Source organism: Calidris pugnax, unplaced genomic scaffold (assembly GCF_001431845.1).
Source record: "Calidris pugnax isolate Ruff unplaced genomic scaffold, ASM143184v1 scaffold4, whole genome shotgun sequence".
NCBI classification, from domain to species: domain Eukaryota; kingdom Metazoa; phylum Chordata; class Aves; order Charadriiformes; family Scolopacidae; genus Calidris; species Calidris pugnax.
In genome coordinates, this window is record NW_015090781.1 from 1,662,337 (window position 1) to 1,671,358 (window position 9,022).

The window sequence follows — 9,022 nt, forward strand, 5'->3', positions numbered from 1 at the left end:
CCCAAGCCTTCTCTTCTCCGAAGAGAGAAGACTCTCTTATCTACCAGAGAGGGAAGATCTCCCCCAGCCTTCACCAGCACCCTGGGATGGGATGGGAACCAGCCGGGGGGGAAGGTGGAGGTCCCAGGCATTTGGGCACCGCAGCAGGCTGGCTGTGTGCCCCGGGTGAAGCCCACCCCACCACGCACCCAGCCTGGAGGACACAAGGAGAACCAAAACCCCAGGGACCCTCATCCCCACATCCCATTTGCTGCCAATCCCGGCAAAGGCGGGCTCGCAGGACGTACCTCCTCCAGCAGGCGCGGGTCCAGGCAGTCCCCGTCGTCGTTGAACAGCGCGTCCCAGCTCTCCTCGCCTGGGCTGGCCTGGCTCGGGGTCCCGGCACTGGGCTGCTCTGCCTTTGGGGAATCACTGCGGAGACCTCCCTCTTCCTCCTCCTCCTCCTCCTCCCGGCCACACGGGTGCTGCTGGGGCGACCCCGCGTCCTCCTCTGCCCCTGCCGGCTCCTCGGCCCAGCCCGCAGGCGAGAGCCCCTCTATTCCGTGGCACAGCAGCTCCATGGACAGCGGGGGGTCACATCTCTCCAGGGGTGCCCCCTCCCATGAGCCGCTCAGCAGCTCCTCGCCAGCACCCACCGAGCCACCCTGAGCCCTGGCAGAGGTGCTGCCCGCTCCCTCCGCAGCGGGCACTGGGTCACCCTCCTCACCGGGATGCCCAGCACCAGCAGTGCTCTCCTCCTCGCTGGGTGGGAGCTGGGACGGGCTGACGATGCCCTGCTCTGGGGTGCTCTCCCCTGGGAGGGAGAACCAAACCCCCAAGGACCCTCGTCCCCACATCCCATCTGCTGCCATCCCGGCAAAGGCGGGCGGGCTGGCTCGCAGGACGTACCTCCTCCAGCAGGCGCGGGTCCAGGCAGTCCCCGTCGTCGTTGAACAGCGCGTCCCAGCTCTCCTCGCCTGGGCTGGCCTGGCTCGGGGTCCCGGCACTGGGCTGCTCTGCCTTTGGGGAATCGCTGCGGAGACCTCCCTCTTCCTCCTCCTCCTCCTCCTCCCGGCCACACGGGTGCTGCTGGGGCGACCCCGCGTCCTCCTCTGCCCCTGCCGGCTCCTCGGCCCAGCCCGCAGGCGAGAGCCCCTCTATTCCGTGGCACAGCAGCTCCATGGACAGCGGGGGGTCACATCTCTCCAGGGGTGCCCCCTCCCATGAGCTGCTCAGCAGCTCCTCTCCAGCACCCACCGAGCCACCCTGAGCCCTGGCAGAGGTGCTGCCCGCTCCCTCCGCAGCGGGCACCGGGTCACCCTCCCCACCGGGATGCCCAGCACCAGCAGTGCTCTCCTCCTCGCTGGGCGGGAGCTGGGATGGGCTGACGATGCCCTGCTCTGGGGTGCTCTCCCCTGGGAGACCTGGTGTGACACCCACGCCGCCCCCTGAGCACCCCGGTTCGCAGCTGGCTCCTCCTGGTGCATCCAGGGCACTCTCTCCAGTGAGCTCAGCCGTGCCTCCCCACCTCTCCTCCTCCTCCTCTGGCACCCCGGGGGCACAGCTCTTGCTCTGCTCTGCCAGGAGAGACCCCTCATGCTCCCTCTCCTCCTCCTGGGCTTTTGGACCCGCAGCCTCGCATGCCAGCCCAGGCACGCTGTCCCAGTTGCCCATCCCTGCCAGCTGCAGGACACCCTCTCCTGGGCTCTGGGAGAGATCCCTGGCTGGATCTGGGGTGCTGTCCCCCAAACGCTCCGACACACCACCCAGCCCTGTCCGACATGCCAGCAGGGGGCTAGCAGGGGGCGTTGGGCCAGCGGGGTCCCTCCCGGCCTCGAGGGTAGCCTCCGTGGCCCCAGGCTGGGCACTCGGTGAGGATGTAGGATCAGGCTGGGTCCTCATCATCCGGCGGCCACGGCTGAGCTTCCCAAGTCCTTCATCATGGGATGCTTTGTCCTGCCCATCACAGGGCTGGGCAACAGCCAGACCCGGGCACTGCTCCTGCACGCTGGGTGATGTCCCTGAGCCCTCCAGCACAGCGGGGCTGCTGCCTCCCAGACCCCGGCCGTGCCCAGCGGAGGCTGCCCGTGGCTCCTTTGGGCTAGCATCCACCTTGCTTTCCTTCCTCACCGCTCTGCCCGCCTGTGTCCTGGCACGGGGGCTTTGCCTCTGCCCCTGGATGCTGCCCTGGCAAGTGTCCTGTGCCAGGTGGTGGTTCTTGGGCTCCTGGCGCTGCCCAGCCAGCACGTCACCCGCCGCTTGCGCCGCTCTCTCCCGCCGTGCTTTGGGCACGTAGAGGGCCATGTCAGGCTTCCTGCGGCGTGGCCGGCTGCCCTCTGCCTCCTGCTGCATGGTGCCACCGCTGCCTGCCAAGGAGAGACACTGTCACTGCCCTGCCCGCGGTCCAGCAGTCCCACAGCCCGGCGTGCGGTGGGTTGATGCCCCAGCCTGGCACCCATCCCCACTCCCATGGCAGCTAGCACACAGCGATGGATAGCAGAGCCCCAACACCACCAGCTCTGCAGATGGGGTTTGGTGCTCAGAGCACCCCACAGCCCTACAGCCTTTGGTGGGGGCTTGGGGGAAGCAGGGAAACCCTACCAGCACCACCGAGGTGCCCGCCCCGCTCCGGGCACCCTCCAGCCCCAGGGATCAGTGGCTGCAGCCCGAGCAGGATGCAGAGCCCTTCCACCATTCATGCATCAAAAACCGCGGAGAAGCCCGCAGCAGCCACGGAGCACCACAAACCAAACCAAACCAAACCCCAGCCTGGGGACACCCCGGTGCGGGACCATGGCTGCCACCCCGGCACGCCACAGCCCCGCTCAACCTGCTGCCCCGTCCCAGCAGAGATTTATTTTTCATCATCTTTGGCAGCAGCAGGCACACCGCGAGCTACCGGGCCCCCCTGCCCCTATAAATATGCATCAGGCAGGGTTTATGGAGACGGATGGCATGGGGGGCTGCGTTGCGGTCGAGGGGAAGGCAGAGCAGGGCCGGGCCGGGGCCCCGTGATTAATCACTGCCCACTCCGTTTAGGGGGATTCATCACGGGCCGCTGTCAGGTAAATCACTGGAAAAACACCTCTTCAGTAATTAATGTGAAGTGACGGATGGACAGCCCCCGGGCCCATTAATCTGGACCATCAGCGCCGACCGAGATTATGAATGTCAGGATGCATAAACTGCCGGCGGATCGATAGGGCCAGGAACCCATCCAAGGCTCTCATTTCCGAGGCACCTCCGGTACATTAGCCTCCCCTCCACGCAGCCCCCGACCCAGGCGCGAACGTTCCCCGCGGCCCCTCGCCGACAGCCGGCAGCGGTGCCGGGAAGGCGAGGGGAGGCCAACCGCCGGCTGGAAAGCGGCCGGGGCTGCCCGTGCCGCACGGCATCATCCCCTCCTCCTGACGGACGGACAGACAGACGGACGGACGGCTGCCTCTGTGTGACGGATGGCTCTCTCAGGGCTCTCAGGAAACCACCGGCAAGCCCGGGGAGGGCAGTGCTCCCCCGCATCGCCACGGCACGAGGCGCAGGCATGGGATGATGCCCGGCACCGTCCTGGGGCTGTCCCAACCATTTTTCTGTCTCCAAAGCTCTTGCAATTTTTTTCACCCCTCTTTGATACACTAATTTTGCTGGCAGAATGATCCCCTTTATCTTTATCGACCGCGAGAAAGGAACGTATCCTACAAACCCTCCAAGGTCTGGATTAGTCATTTTTCAACACTGAGGCGTTATACATTTTCCTACCGAGCGGCAGCCCGGGTGCCGGAGGGGAGGGGCACTGGGAGCCACCATTTCCAACTACACAGAGCTTCCAACTACGCTGAAGCACGTTCTGCTAAGGACTTTTCCCAACCAAGCCATCACGGAATGCCTTGGGGGGTGATCACCAGTCCCTCCAGGTTCTGCTTCCTGAGGATTTCCAGCACGGGGAGCAGCCAGGAGCTGCATTGCCCCACGCGCATCCCAAGTCACCTCCAAGAAGAGCCTTTGCGTGCAGGATTTATGGGCTCCTCGAAAGCTCACCGTTCACCTTGCCTCACCCTCCAAAGCAGATGGTGCAGCGTTAGCCAGACGGCTGGTGCTGGGAGCATCCTCTCCCCGCACAACCCTGCCTCTGTCTGCTGCACACTGCCAGGGAAGAGCCTCTTCCCTCAGCCCGGGGAGAAGCAGAGCGAGGTGGGGGCTGGCCCAGGCTGGCAGGGACGCTGCAGCACTTTTTTTCTTCCCCGCAGGGCAGCGCAGCTCCTGCCCTGAGCCTATTACACACTTCATCGGTGCCACAGCCACGCGTCGGCACCGACCCATTTCATGCTCCGGGAGGCAGAGCGACGGCCCTGGCTCCGGGTCTCATTCACACTAGGCTGGGCAGGGCAAGCCTGCGCTTCCAGACCCGGGACCACGCTCACTGCTGGCCCCCCAAAGCCAGGGGGGGACGGGCAGCGCACCCCCAAAGGCGCCCGTGCTGCCCCAGGCACTGCCCTGCTTTGCAGAGCTGGGTGACGAAGCAGCTCAGCATCGTGGCACCACAGAAACACAGGATCTTCATGGTTGGAAGGGACCTTCGAGATCATCGAGTCCAACCAATAAAAAACAAACCAGCAAAAAACCCAACACATAACACCAAAACAAAAAAAAATCAACACCCCATCACCACAACAATCACCACACCCCACAATCCCGAGCACTAGACCATGCCCTGAAGTGCCACATCTACACGGTTCTTAAGTCCCTCCAGGGATGGTGACTCCACCACCTCCCTGGGCAGGCTGTTCCAGGGCCTGACCACTCTCTCAGCAAAGTCATTCTTCCCAATATCTCATCTAAACCTCCCCTGCCTCAACTTCAGACCATTTCCTCTGCTCCTGTCATAGAATCATAGAATAGAATCATAGAATTGCCCAGGCCGGAAGGGACCTCCAAAGGCCATCTAGTCCGACCCCCCCGCAGTCAGCAGGGACACCCCCAACTAGACCAGGTTGCCCAGGGCCTCATCGAGCCTCACCTTGAATATCTCCAGGGATGGGGCCTCAACCACCTCCCTGGGCAACCTGTTCCAGTGCTCCACCACCCTCACAGTGAAGAACTTTCTCCTCATCTCCAGTCTAAATCTGCTCCCCTCCAGCTTAAAGCCATTGCCCCTCGTCCTGTCACTGCAGGCCTTTCTAAACAGGCTCTCCCCAGCCTTCCTGTAGGCCCCCTCAGGTACTGGAAGGCTGCTATTAGGTCTCCCCGGAATTCATTATTCCCCTGGGAGAAGAGGCCAACCCCCACCTCTCTCCACCCTCCTTTCAGGGAGCTGTAGAGGGCAATGAGGTCTCCCCTCAGCCTCCTCTTCTCTGAACTCATGCCCAGTTCCCTCAGCCTCTCCTTGTGTGACTTGTTCTCCAGACCCTTCCCCAGCTTGGTGTCTCTCCTCTGGACACGCTCCAGCCCCTCAATGTCCTTCCTGTGGTGAGGGGCCCAGAACTGAACACAGGCCTCCAGGTGAGGCCTCACCGGTGCCCAGGACATCCCTGCCCTACACGTCCCTACCAAGCAGGCAAAGGCCGCCCCAGGCCGGGCACCCCATGGTACCACGGCAGAAGCAGTGGTGGGCGCACTGCCCTGCTGCCTGGCACGCAGTGCCCAGCACAACACAGCCTGACGTGGGCAGGGGGATGCTGGACCATCAGCCAGGAGGTGGCCGGAGCCACCCACAGACACAGGCTCCCCTGGCACCATCCCCAGGAGCACACTGCTCATGAGGGTTCGTGCTCATGGCATGAGTTTGTGAGGTCTCGGAGGAGCCACCCAGGCAACACGCCAGCCTCCGAGCAGCACAGGCGGGCAGCTCTCCCTCCCTGCTTCCTCCCCGCTTCCTCTGTGGAGGAGGAACCCCATGCCAGCAGTAGGACAGGGCTGCCCACCCCTCAGACCTCACCCCGCGCTGCACAGCGCACCCCGGCAGATGGGGACACGGGAACACACTGCTCATGGGGAGCTCGTGCTCATGGCATGAGTTTGTGAGGTCTTGGAGGAGCTGCCCAGGCAACACGCCAGCCTGCCTTTCTCCTCTGTGCAGCACAGGCAGGCAGCTCTCCCTCCCTGCTTCCTCCCCGCTTCCTCTGTGGAGGAGGAACCCCACGCACAGCAGTAGGACAGGGCTGCCCACCCCACAGACCTCACCCCGCGCTGCACAGCGCACCCCGGCAGATGGGGACACCCACGGCCCGACTCTCGTGGTAAAAGCCCAGCTCCCACCACCTCCTCTCCCCGCGGGCAGAGGTGTGAGCCACGGCCCCGGGAAGGGGGCAGGGATGTGGGGTTGTGGGGCTGGCAGAGTGTGCCAGTTCCCGGAAGAGTTTCGGTGCCACCCAGCGCCCTCCCAGCAGGCTGCCGCATTTCCTGGCAGGGAGCTGTATTTTTAGCCTTCGAGGTTTCTAATTCCACTCAATCCATACTCCCGTCGATACGAGCAGATAACCTTAAAGCCTTGACAGCGAACGGGGACAGCGGCCGCGGGGGGACCGGGAGCCTTAGGGGACCGCACGCCGCCTCGGGGCGCAGCTGGTGGACCCGCAATGTCAGCCTTTACAGCCTGCTGCAGGTCGGGGGAAAAAAAAAATAAATACAATAACAAGACTAATAAAAAGGCAGGTACAAGGAGATTCTAAACAGCCCCGCTGGGGAACCCGCCGCTCGCAGGGCTCATCCCATGCCAGGCACGCACCACAGCGCGCTTCCTGACTGCACAATGCCGGAGCCTGGCAGCCCGGGCAAGGGTTGTCCGGAGGTTTTGGCTACCTTGCACCTCTCCAGCTCTGAGAGAGCTCCAGCCCAGCCCCGCCAGCTCCCACAGCAGGTGATGGTGCCAGGACAGGACCCAGGGACCTGGCAGGGGCAGGCAGAGCAAAGGGAAGAACACGGAGCCAGTGGCACGAGGCAAAGCAACGCGCTTCAAGGAGGGGAGAGCTCCATCCCACCCAACGCCTGCCCGCAGCTCCGCCGGCTTTTCGACATCCCTGTCCCCTGCTACAGGGAAAAAAATGCTCTCCAACAGCCAGAGCAAGCGCTGACTACGCGAGGAGGTGGCGAAGGCATCAAGAGAGAGAAAAGCAAGATTTCAATCATGCCTTTCACTCGCAATGCTCTTAGGAGATACCTGGTACAAGAGAAGGGGGAACATTTCAGACAGGAGGGGGATCTGCAAGTCGATCGTGTCCCTTCGCCGCTGCAGAGGGAAAAAGGGACAACAACCCAGCAGGAGGAGTTAACAGCTGGAGGGCTAAGGGGAATACAAAGGACTTCACAAATATATCCGGGCAGAATCAGCACAAAAGTGAAAAGGTCTATTAATAAACGAGGAGGGAGAGAAAATTAATGACGGCTCAAAAATAAAGATGACTCAAAAGGGCAAAATTACTGTTTTTAACCAGAAAAATGCAAATGAGGCGGAGGCCTGACAAAAACAGCTGCAGGGAAAGCAAAAACAGCATCTCCACGCAGACACAGTCATCACCTGGCCGGCGTGGCCAGAGCCCAGACGAACCCATTAACCTGCTGACACACACACGCCGTGCTGGGAAGAAACTGGGGCCCTGGCGACGGGCAGAGCAAACCAGGAGCTGATTTTCTGTGCCAGAAAGGACAATAAAACCAGAGCCGAGGGACAGGACAAACCCTGTGCCCACCCCTAGTGCAGAACGTTATGTCCGGAGGAAGGTGCCCGCACACCCACCAGGGTGGGCTCCTGAACGGAGGCCGTTGGCTTGTCCAGCGGGAGTTTTTTGGGAAGAATTGCTGGACAAAGCTTAGGGATCGGGCAAGCAAGAGGCAGTTTGGCTGAACTTCACTTTGACACCGTCTCCCAAACTTTCACCGGAATAGTGAATTGCTATTATCTTTGCAGATAGCACCAAGCAGAGGGGTGTTGCAAAAGCAGAGAAATCATTCAAAGGATCTGAGGAACGTAGGCAGGGAAACACGCAGGCAGGAAAATTAAACCCAGCCTGGAAAAACGAAGGGAAAATAACCCGAAGCCACTACTCAATGGGCAGGAGCAGCCAGGAAAGCAAGGCCAGAGACCAGAAAGTGGGTGGCCAGGGTGACTACCCCAAAATGTGCAAGAGGCAGAAGCTGATCACGAGCATCGTGTGACAGGCCACACCAGGGCTGTGACAGCCCCATACGCGGGCAGCACGCGGGCAGCATGAAGCAGGGAGGGGACACCGAGGGCCGACAGGCAGCAAGCCTGAAAAACAGCACCCGGTGCCCGGAATCAGCGGGCATGTGTTTTACCAGCCACGGGAGCCCAGCACAGGCTGTGCCCAGGGGTGCCCTGTGACTCCCCGGCCCTCCAGGGCTGTCACCGCTGGCACTGCCCCGAGACTCCACGAGGTGGGGAGACTTATGGGGGTCTGCAACCTTTTATAGAATTTCTTTTTTTATAGAATTGCCCAGGCCGGAAGGGACCTCCAAAGGCCATCTAGTCCGACCCCCCCGCAGTCAGCAGGGACACCCCCAACTAGACCAGGTTGCCCAGGGCCTCATCGAGCCTCACCTTGAATATCTCCAGGGATGGGGCCTCAACCACCTCCCTGGGCAACCTGTTCCAGTGCTCCACCACCCTCACAGTAAAGAACCCTCTCCTCATCTCCAATCTAAATCTGTTCCCCTCCAGCTTGAAGCCATTGCCCCTCGTCCTGCTGCCGGGGAGCCCCAGGGGCTACTTGCCAGTGGGGTGGGGAACAGGGCTGGGACATTGCTGGGGTGGGCGGAGGGGGACAGGGACACAGGGTGGGGGGGCAGGGGCATTTCTGTAGAATATAGAAACCCCCATCCCTGGAAGTGCTGGCCCCATCCCTGGAGGGGTTCAAGGCCAGGCTGGATGGGGCTTGGAGCAACCTGGTCTGGTGGGAGGTGTCCCTGCCCAGGGCAGGGGGTTGGAACTGGATGGTCTTTAAGGTCCCTTCCAACTCTGACCATTCTGTGATTCTATAGGGTTGGGGGGACAGGGCTGGGACATTTTGGGGGAGGAGGCAGAGACATAGGG